The following is a 10,055-nucleotide window of genomic DNA, read 5'->3' as shown; positions in this document are numbered from 1 at the left end:
AAAAACAAAAAAAAGATAAATTTAGAGATGGTTTATACTAAGTCTTAAAAATAAGACTCTCTTTACATAAAAAAGAGTCAGCTCCAACTCAAAAGGACCTTATGTGTAACATAATAAAATGTTGTCTAGTCGATGTCATCGTCACCAAAAAAAAAAAAATCCTTGCCTCCAAGAAGCAGTCAGGTTTCACCCTCTCCAGGATAAAACTGTTCTACTAGCAGTATATTCAATGCTCTTCTCCAGCACCACAACTCAAAGGCATCAAGTCTTTTTTTATCATCCTTAGTCATTGTTCAGCTTTCTGATGCTTAACAAGTAATTGCGAAGACCATGGTATGGATCAGGCACACCTTAGTATCTAGACTAATATCGTTGCTTTCCAGGACTCTGGAGACGTCCCAGAGAGCAGATAGTTCCGAATGCAATTCATCTTTTGATTTCTTGGCTGCTGGTACCAAGAGTGTTGACTGTGGAGTCAAGCAAGCTGAAGCTGTTAACAATAGCATTCTCTTTTCCATCCATCATGATGTTGCCAATTGGCCCAGTGATGAGAATCTTTGTTTTCTTGATGTTGAGCTTCAATTCATATGGAATGCTGCAGTCCTTGATCTTCTGCAGCAAATATCTCAGGTCCTTTTCAGTTTAGGCAAGCAAGGTTGTGTCATCTGGATAGTGCAGGTTGTTGATGAGTCTTCCTCTAATCCTGATGCCACATTTCTCCTCACAGAGTTGAGACTCCTGGGTGATTTGTTCTACATATTGACTAGAAAAGTAAAGAGAAAGTTGACACTTTTCCTGATTTTGTACCATGAAGTGTTTTTCTGCTCTGTTCTGACAACTCCCTCCTGGTCCAAGTATAGGTTACACATAAGCACAATCAAATGTTCTGGGATTCCTATTCTCAGAGTCAGCCACAGTTTATTGTGATCCACACAGTAAGATCATAATACTTTTCTTTCAATGACTTGGCATAGTGTTTAATTCCCCCCCCCCCGCTGTAATATTTTTTAATAGAAAAAAATGAGCACTGACTTGTTTTCTACACGTACACAGAGGTCTAACAGCCAGAATTCAGACAGAGGAACTGCTGCTGTCCTCCAGGCTCCACCTGTGGAGGAGCTGTGCTGGGCCTCCTTCCCCCCAACACCCAGGGATGCTGACGGCTGCCTCACAGCCATGATGTACTTTGTCACACTGTGTGCATGTACCGCCCACATCTCCCATTCTTTAAGAAAAGAACCCCATCATTAACTCTTGGATTCATCCCCACTGGTTCCTATCCCTCAATGGGAGAGTGAGGGGGTCTTGCAGCATAACTAAGAGCAACTTAGTGGGAGTGGAGGACGGCCAATAACCGTTTGCATTACCACATTCTGATGCGTGAGTGAAGACAGAAGTCAAGGCAAAGTAAAGGGCACATTTGGATATTGGGAGTCTCAAGGAAGAAATTGTCCCCATCAGGTTTAGATAGATCAATGTGCCAAAGTTAGGGGAGGGGGAAAAAAAAACCAGCATTTCAAACTCTATTGAATTTCAAACTTCCTCCCAGAGAGCTCAGATTCAGCAGTAACAATCCAGATCTTTCCAGGAAGTGACGGTAGGGCCCCTGGCATTCCTCCTGACAGCCCAGTGTTGGGCCTGAGAAGTATCTGTCTCTGTTGTAATTCTTGCTGCTGTTCATCTGCAATTTCTCTGTCTCAACGACAACAGGAAGAACAAGGATCATAAAGGAAGTGGTCCCAATCCACAAGGCTGCCCTGGAAGATCTGTACATCTTTTGAGCCACAAAGAGGGCGAGATCAAAAGTGGCCCCAGCCGCAGACAGAACTCTCTCTGGGAACATTTCTGTCGGCCCCCATATTCTCTCTGACAGGGTCTCATCTAGCTCCTCGTCATCCTCCTCTTCCAGCTCCTCTTCGGTCTTCTCAGCGTCACCTTTTGGGAGCAATTCGTCAGGTGACACTGGCGCCTCAGGGCCAGTGGCAGAAGTGTTGGCATACTGTTTTTAAGGTACAACCATATTGTAGCAAATATCAAGACTTTAGTCCTCTTTTTGATTAAGTAATTTCTCATTTTATGCATGCACTACTTTTTGCTTGCGAGTGTATCTGTTAATGGGTATTTAGATCATTTCCACCTTTTTCTAGGGAAAATGGTAATGGAGGTAATTGTGCAAGAATGAATGATTTTTTAAAAATATTTTTTTTAAAAATAGTGAACTCATGGGGGGAAGGGAGTGAGAGGGAGTAAAATGTGCAAAAATGAATGAATGAAAACCTAAGTTTTCTGCAAACTATAGTTGAAATCACAATTTTAAAAATTTTATTTAAAAAAAGAAAACATGTTTCAGTGAAACTGATATATATCTTTCAGTTGGCTTTGCTGCTGTTCATAGAAAACTTTTTGTGATTTATTTCACTATGCTCTATTCAACATTCCTTTTCCTCTCTGATAGAACACATTTAAGTGTTGATTTTATTCATAATCATTAAAAAACTCCCATGTTTGTAAGTTATTTTGTAGTTTTATGCTATATGCCTGGCACTGTTCTAGATGCTAGAGATATATTCACATATGAATAAAATAAACAAATCTATCACGCTCAGAATCTTTGAGAGAAGTGTAAACACTAGCACTGCTGTTGATTTCTTGGTCTCTTTTATAGTCGATGGGAGTTTTAAATTCTTGCTTCAGCTCTCCTGTTTAATCCACTTGTATACAAGAAGCTTTAAAAAGTTCCTCTTTCTGTAGGAATGTTTCTTACTCATGTTTATGCCATGTACTCTCCTCACCTATCAGCTGAGTTGGCCTAGGAACTGAAGAACAAAGTTCCTAGAATGGATGTGTTGGGTAAGTGGTGGGTATATCTTTGGGACAGATCTGAGGCAATTTTTCAGTATTCTTATGTTGGACTTAATGTTGTTTTTCTAGGATAGCAGTTCTCAAACATTACAGTATCAAAAACCTTTGCACTAGTTTTTAACAATGCCGAAAAGATTTCTTCTATGTAGGCAATATCTTCTACTTACTAGACATTAGAAACAAAAAAGGAAAATCCTTAAAATAGTTTTTAATTTTAAGTAAAGAAGCTAATATAACACATGAGCAAGAGCCTATGGTGATGAAAGAGGAAGTTCAAGTTGCTCTGAAGGAATTGGCAAAAAACAAGGCTCCAGGACTTGACAGCATACCTATTGATTTATTTTGACAAACAGATGCTGCCCTGGATGTGCTCACTAAATTGTGCCAAGAAATATGGAGGACAGCCAGCTGGCCAACTGACTGGAAAAGAAATTCGAAAGAAAGGTGACCCAACAGAGTGCAGAAATTGTAGAACAATATCATTAATATCACATGCAAGCAATATTCTGCTGAAAATTATCCCAAAACTAGGGAGTCAGCTATGGCTGACTCTGAGAAGAATGGGAATCCCAGAATATTTGATTGTGCTTATGCATCAATGACACCTTAGTCTCCAGCCTGACATCGTTGCTCTTCAGTACTCTTGAGACACCCCTCACTGCTGACTTTCCCAATGCAATTCGTCTCCTGGTTTCCTGGCTGCTGTTACCAAAACTGTTGACTGTGGAACCAAGTAAACTAAAACTATTAACTATCTCAATCTCTTCACCATCCATACTGATGCTGCCAATTGGCCCAGTGGTGAGAATCTTTGTTTTCTTGATTTTGAGCTTCAATCCATATTGAAAACTGCAGTCCTTTACCTTCTGCAGCAAGCGTTTCAGGTCCTCCTCAGTTTCAGCAAGCAGGATTGTGTCATCTGCATAACGCAGGTTGTTGACGACTCTTCCACCAATCCTGATGCCACATTCCTCCTCGTATAGCCCAGCATCTCGGATGATCTGTTCTGCATACAGATTGAAAATGTATGGAGACAAAATACATCCCTGACGGACCCCCTTCTTAATTTTGAACCATCTAGTGTCTCCCTGTTCTGTTCTGATTACTGCCTCTTTGTCCAAGTATAGGTTTTGCATTAGCACAATCAAATATTCTGAGATTCCCATTCTTCTCAGAGTCAGCCATAGCTTGTCGTGATCCACACAGTCAAAAGCCTTTGCACAGTCAATGAAGCACAGATAGACATTCTTCTGGTATTCTCTGCTTTCTTCCAAGATCCATCTAACATTAGGTATAATATCCCTAGTACCATGACCTCTTCTAAATCCAGCCTGCACCTGGCAGTTCTCTGATGACATGTTGTTCCAATCGTTTTTGGATAATTTTCAGCAGAATCTTGCTTGCACATGATATCAATGATATTGTTTGATAATTTCCACACTCTCTTGGGTCACCTTTCTTTGGAATGGAAACAAATATCGATCTCTTCCAGTCAGTTGGCTGTCCTCCAGATTTCCTGACACAACTTAGTGAGCACATCCAGGGCAGCATCTGTTTGTTGAAATAAATCAATTGGTATGCCGTCAACTCCTGGAGCCTTTTTTTTTTTGCCAATTCCTTCATAGTAACTTGAACTTCCTCTTTCATCACCACAGGCTCTTGCTCATATGTTATTTCATGAAATTCCTCTGTGTGTGGCAAGTGACTCGACGGCACAAAACAACAACAACAACCCCTGTGTCAGCCAATTCCTTCTGATGCAGTGACTCTGTGTACTCCTTCCATCTTCTTTTGATACTTCCTGGATCATTTAACATTCTACCCAAACTATCTTTAAGTATTGCCACCCATGGCTTGAATTTGTTTTTCAAGTCCTTTAGCTTAAGTAACGCTGAGTGAGTTAGACCCTTTTGATTTTCTGACTCCAACTCTCTGCACATTTCACTACAGTATCGCAATTATGAGCTATGCATTGGAGAGTTGGACAGTGAATAGGGATGATAGAAAAAGAATTGATGCTTTGAGCTGTGGTGCTGGAGAAGAGTGTTGAATATACCATGGACTGCTAGGAGAACAAACAGGTTTGTTCTGGAGAAGGTGAAGCTGGAATGCTCCTTGGAGTCAAGGATTCTGAAGCTACATCTGACATACTTTGGGCGTGTTGCAAGGAGAGACTGATCCTTGGAGAGGGACATAATGTTTAGGAGAGTGGAGGGGCGGCCCAGGAGAGGAAGATCCTCGATGAGATGGATTGATTTTGTGACTGGAGTGGTGGGAATGAGTGTGTTTGAGACTGCGAGGTTGGCGCAGTATAGAATGGTTAGGACTCTTTGTACATAGGCTCGCTATGAGTTGCAAGTGACTCAATGGCACATAATAATGACAACAACATCGTCAAGTTTACTTCAACTCCCAGCATAAATAACATGCTATAAATGAAAAGAACAACATTTTCTAAAACAAAAAGCATTAGTAGGAAGAATAGGACTATTTTACATTGGTGAAAATCTTTTGATAGTCTGGTGTAGTAAAAGGCAGTATTCACATAACTTCTCCTTCTGTTACAGATTACTGGTTGAATTATACAAAGAAAACATCATCTTAAAAATGTATAATTAGAAAAAGAATATTTTAATAGTCTCTCAGAAAGTTATATTCTTCTTTGATACCACATTAAAATTTGTTAAGTACTAATTTTTTAGGATAATGAAATTTCATCTCACCACACTTAGTATATTGTAAGGAGGGGGGTTTGTGTTGTTGTTAGATGCTATCAAGATGAGTACACTCAGAGTCACTATGAACAGCTGAAACCTGTCCTATCCTGTGCCATCCTCATCATCTCTGACACATGATAGCCCATAGCTGAAGTCACTGTGTCAGTCCATCACATTGGAAGTCTTGCTACCATTTCCTGATCTTCCATCTTTCCAAGCATGATGTTTCTTTCCAAGGTATAGCCTCACTTAACTAAATGTCCTAAGTATGAAAGATGAAGCTTCACCATCTTTGCTTCCAAGAGTGCTCTGGCTGCATTTTCCCCAAGGCATATCTGTTTGTTTTTCTGACAGTCCATGGGATATTCAATACTCTAGTATCACAGCTCAAAGGCATCAATCAGTATTTCTTCTGTTGTCCTTATTCATTGTCCAGCTCTCTAATGCATAGCATGTGCTTGAGAATACCATGACATTCACACGGTGCACCTGTCTCTTAATTTCTATGATGCTTTTCTCAGAAAGACTCAGGTAATTAAAAAACACTTAAAACAAAATTAATTTTCTCCTAAGATATAAAGTGATACATTTTAGTGAGTTTGATTATTTTTTTGCAACAGCAGATTAATACTCCACTTTAGACAAAGTGAATATACTAAGAAAGCTCTTCACAAAGGAAACAAAATAACAATCACTGATGATGTTCATCCAAACCACTCAAGACATTACCCCATCATCCTTTGTTTATCTTTCATCTTTGTCATTACACAAATTCTTACAAGCAAAGCTGTTTCTAACTGTCAATGATGCCATTCTCTTAGATACAGTGTATTCTTTAATCCTGGCTTGTTGTCTCATAGAGCACACACTACCCGTCTCACGTCACTGAACATCTGCTAGGTGGTGTTGGAATGGCTTCTGGCACTTTGCATGTGGAAGTTAAAGATTGCAGCTGTGTTGATAATTTCCACTTAAGCAGCATTTATAATGCAATTGCCAGGTGGACTACCATAATTTATGGGCAAAATAATGAGTATGCAAGTCGTCAGATCTCCCTTCATCAGGTACAAAGAAGAGTGGATGGAAAGTAAAAAATGTTGAATTTTTGTTGAGGATAAGAGAAACATTTGATTTAACTTTCATAAGCACAAATCTCACAAGGTTTACCTCTTTCAAAGAACTTGGAAAAATGTCAGTGCCAAATACATATTTTGTTAATGCTATGAGAAAATATATGCTAATTCTTTAGTCACACACATACATTTTCCTATGCCAAATTGTTGTGTCTTTCATAATGATTTTTGGTAATTCCATCTACATTAATGACATGTAGCTTTCTAGTAACTGATCATTTAAAAAATACATCTGTTTCTCACTTACTGATTATTCTATCATTCAATATTTCACATATATGATAATAGTAAAAATATCTACTATCTATTTTATGTATTAATGACACAAATACTAAAGAGTGAGGCAACCATAACATTGGTTAGGAACTTGCCTGAGCCATGATTTTTAGAGGTTTGGCAGTTAAGTAATGATGTGATTTAATTTGACAATTGTATATTGATATTCTCCATTTGGTGATATAAGGTGATCATCACTCAATTTTGTATTTTCCTGACTTTTACATAATGATCAGATTTTTAGAGTCAGTAAGTGAGGGGTTGTTTTTGTTGTTATGTGCTGTCGAGTCAAAGAGTGTCATAGTGACCCTATGTACAATAGCTCTGAACCCTACCCTATTCTGACCAAGTCTCACTGTCTCTGACACACACCAACTCCCCTATTATCTCAGTTATTGCATTTCACCCTGAGTCTTCCTCTCCTGTGTTGTCGCTCCCACCTTTCCAAACACAATGTCCTTCTGCAAGGACTGGTCCCTCCTAGAAACATGACCAAAGTATGTCAGAATCCTTGCCTCCAAGGAGTAACTTGTTTCATCTTTTCCAGGACAAGCCTGTTTGTTCTCTGAGAAGTCCATGATATATTCAACACACTACTCCAGCATCACAACTCAAAAGCATTGATTCTTCTTCTGTCATGCTTAGTCATTGTCCGGCTTTCTGATGCATAGCAAGTAATTGCAAAGACCATGGGCTGGATCAGGTGCACCTTAGTCTCTAGACTGTTATTTTTGCTCTTTAGCATTCTGGAGAGGTTCCTGACAGCAGATTTTCCCAATGTAATTTATCTCTTGATTTTCTTACTGCTGGTGCCAAGCATGTTGATTGTGGAACAGAGTAAGCTGTAATAGTTAACAATCTCAATCTCTTCATCATCTATCACAGTGCTTCCAATTAACCAGTAGTGAGAATGTTTGATTTCTTGATTTTGTGCTTTAGTCTGTATTAAATATTGCAGCCCAAATGTTCATCAACAAACGACTGGATTGAAAAACTGTGATACATTCACCAATGGAATACTATGCAGCACTCAAAAGCAACAATTTTGAAAAATACTACATAACATGGAAGAGGTTAGTTCATTATACTGAATGAACTAACTCACGTGTATAAGAACAAAAACTGTAAGACCATGGTTGTAAAAACAGAAAGATAACCAGTAAGATGTGTATAAATATCCAAAGGGGGGGGGTTACTAGGAGACATGCAGGTGGGGAAGGGGAGAAATCATGAGGTCACAGAGTTCGATGGAAGTAGGGAGGATTGGAGGCAAGGTACGTGAATGAAACACAATTTAAGAAATAAAAAGACTGCTGTCCTTGGTCTTTTGCAGCATACACTTCATGTCCTCCTCAGTTTCAGCAAGCAAAGTTGTGTCATTTGTATAGTGCAGGTTGTTGATGAGTCTTATTTCAATCCTGATGCTACATTCCTCCTCATAGAGCCCCCAGTCTGAATAATCTGTGCGCATATACGTTGAAACAGTATGGAGAAAGGACACATCTGTGATACATTTCTTTCTATATTTTGAAACAAAAATTGTTTCCTTGCTATGTATTGAAGACTGCTTCCTTGCCCAAGTATAGTTTTCATGTGAATACATTCTGGGATTCTTATTCTTCTCAAGAATAGCCACAATTTGTTCTGATACACACAATCCACAAGCGTTTGCACAGTCAATGAAACACAGATAGACATTCCTCTGATGCTCTCTGCTTTCAGCCAACATCTGTCCAATGTTTGCTATAATGCCTCTCTAGTGCCACAGCCTCTTTTAAACCCAGCTTGAACTTCTGGTAGTTCTCTGTTGATACACTGTTCCAGTTGTTTTTGGATAATCTTCAGCAGGATTTTCCTTGTGTGTGATATTAGTGATATTGTTTGATAATTTCTACAGTTACAGTCTGTCTGGTCAACTTCCTTTGTAATGGGAATATATATGGATTTGTTCCAGGAAGTTGTCTTCCACTTTTCTTGGCACAAGCTAGTGAGCACATCCAGGGCTGCCTCTGTTTGTTGAACATGTCAGTTGACTTTTTTCTCCTTCCAAGAGCTTTATTCTCTTTTCCTCCCCTTTTTATTAATTTTTGCACATTTTCTCCCCCTTTCCTCCTCCTTTTGCAGCCTACCCTACAATGCACCCCTTGTTTCAGATTGTTCTTATACATATAATGCTTAGTCATATATTACTTTCAAACATATCTTCCCCTCATCTGTTCTAAAGCAGTGTTCATTATTTATCCACACTTTCTCCATCCCTTCCCCAACTCCCCCATGTCTATCTGTTTTGTAACAGCTGTTTTATTGTATTTGCTGTTTTGTGATTGAGATAATTCACTCAGCATAATGTTCAGTTGGAGTTCCTGCTCTTGCTCTTTCATGTTAAAGAGGTCTTTGGCAGTAGATCTGCTCAATGCAATGTACTGTCTGATTTCTTAGCTGCTGCTTCCATGGGGACTGATTATTGATCCAAGCAAAATGAAATTCTTGATAATACCGTTCCTTCTTCTGTTTATCATGTTGATGTTTATTGGTCCAGTTATGAGAATTTTTGTTTTATGTTAAAGAGAAATCCACACTGAAGGCTGCAGAACTGCCTAGGAAGATGGTGCCAGACTCTAGGAAGGGCTGTCAGTGTTCTTGTCCTTCAGCACTCTGAGTACCTGTGCCTCCACTCCTCTTTTATTTCTTTCCTTGATTTTCTTGTAAAATTGTGACTTGAATTGACTTTACACTGTGACAATTAGCATGTTCATCTTTCTCTTATCCTCAAGTAGAGAGATACCTGGGTCAGAGCATCCTACTGTGCTCTGTTGTGTATGTCTGTGTGTTTGGGGTTGGGGAAAGTATGAATGAGCCTCTGAAGCTTCCTCAGCAACGACAGTCTGCTCTTGTGTCTGCTTCCAGTGCAGGGCTGGAGAAAGGACGATCCCATGCTATATAGAAGGGACAACTGCAGAGACCCGGGAAGAGCAACAGTCAGCCACCCACCGTGGAACTCCAGAGGAGAGAAGACCGTGAGACCCCAGAGGAGTGAAGACTACCTGCCACTGTGTGACCCCCAACA

At 39.6% G+C, this 10,055-nt stretch overlaps 1 pseudogene; it reads right to left on the bottom strand.

Annotated features, from left to right (window-relative positions):
* Positions 1 to 1,523: 1,523 nt before the first annotated feature.
* On the bottom strand, positions 1,524 to 7,092 carry LOC102844531 (annotated as a pseudogene).
* Between the last annotated feature and the right edge of the window lie 2,963 nt (positions 7,093 to 10,055).

Source organism: Elephantulus edwardii, unplaced genomic scaffold, assembly GCF_000299155.1.
Source record: "Elephantulus edwardii isolate Elephantulus edwardi_28Jun2011 unplaced genomic scaffold, EleEdw1.0 scaffold00160, whole genome shotgun sequence".
Lineage (NCBI taxonomy): Eukaryota > Metazoa > Chordata > Mammalia > Macroscelidea > Macroscelididae > Elephantulus > Elephantulus edwardii.
The sequence above is the reverse complement of the archived record's forward strand: the minus strand, read 5'-3'. Positions and strand labels throughout refer to the sequence as shown.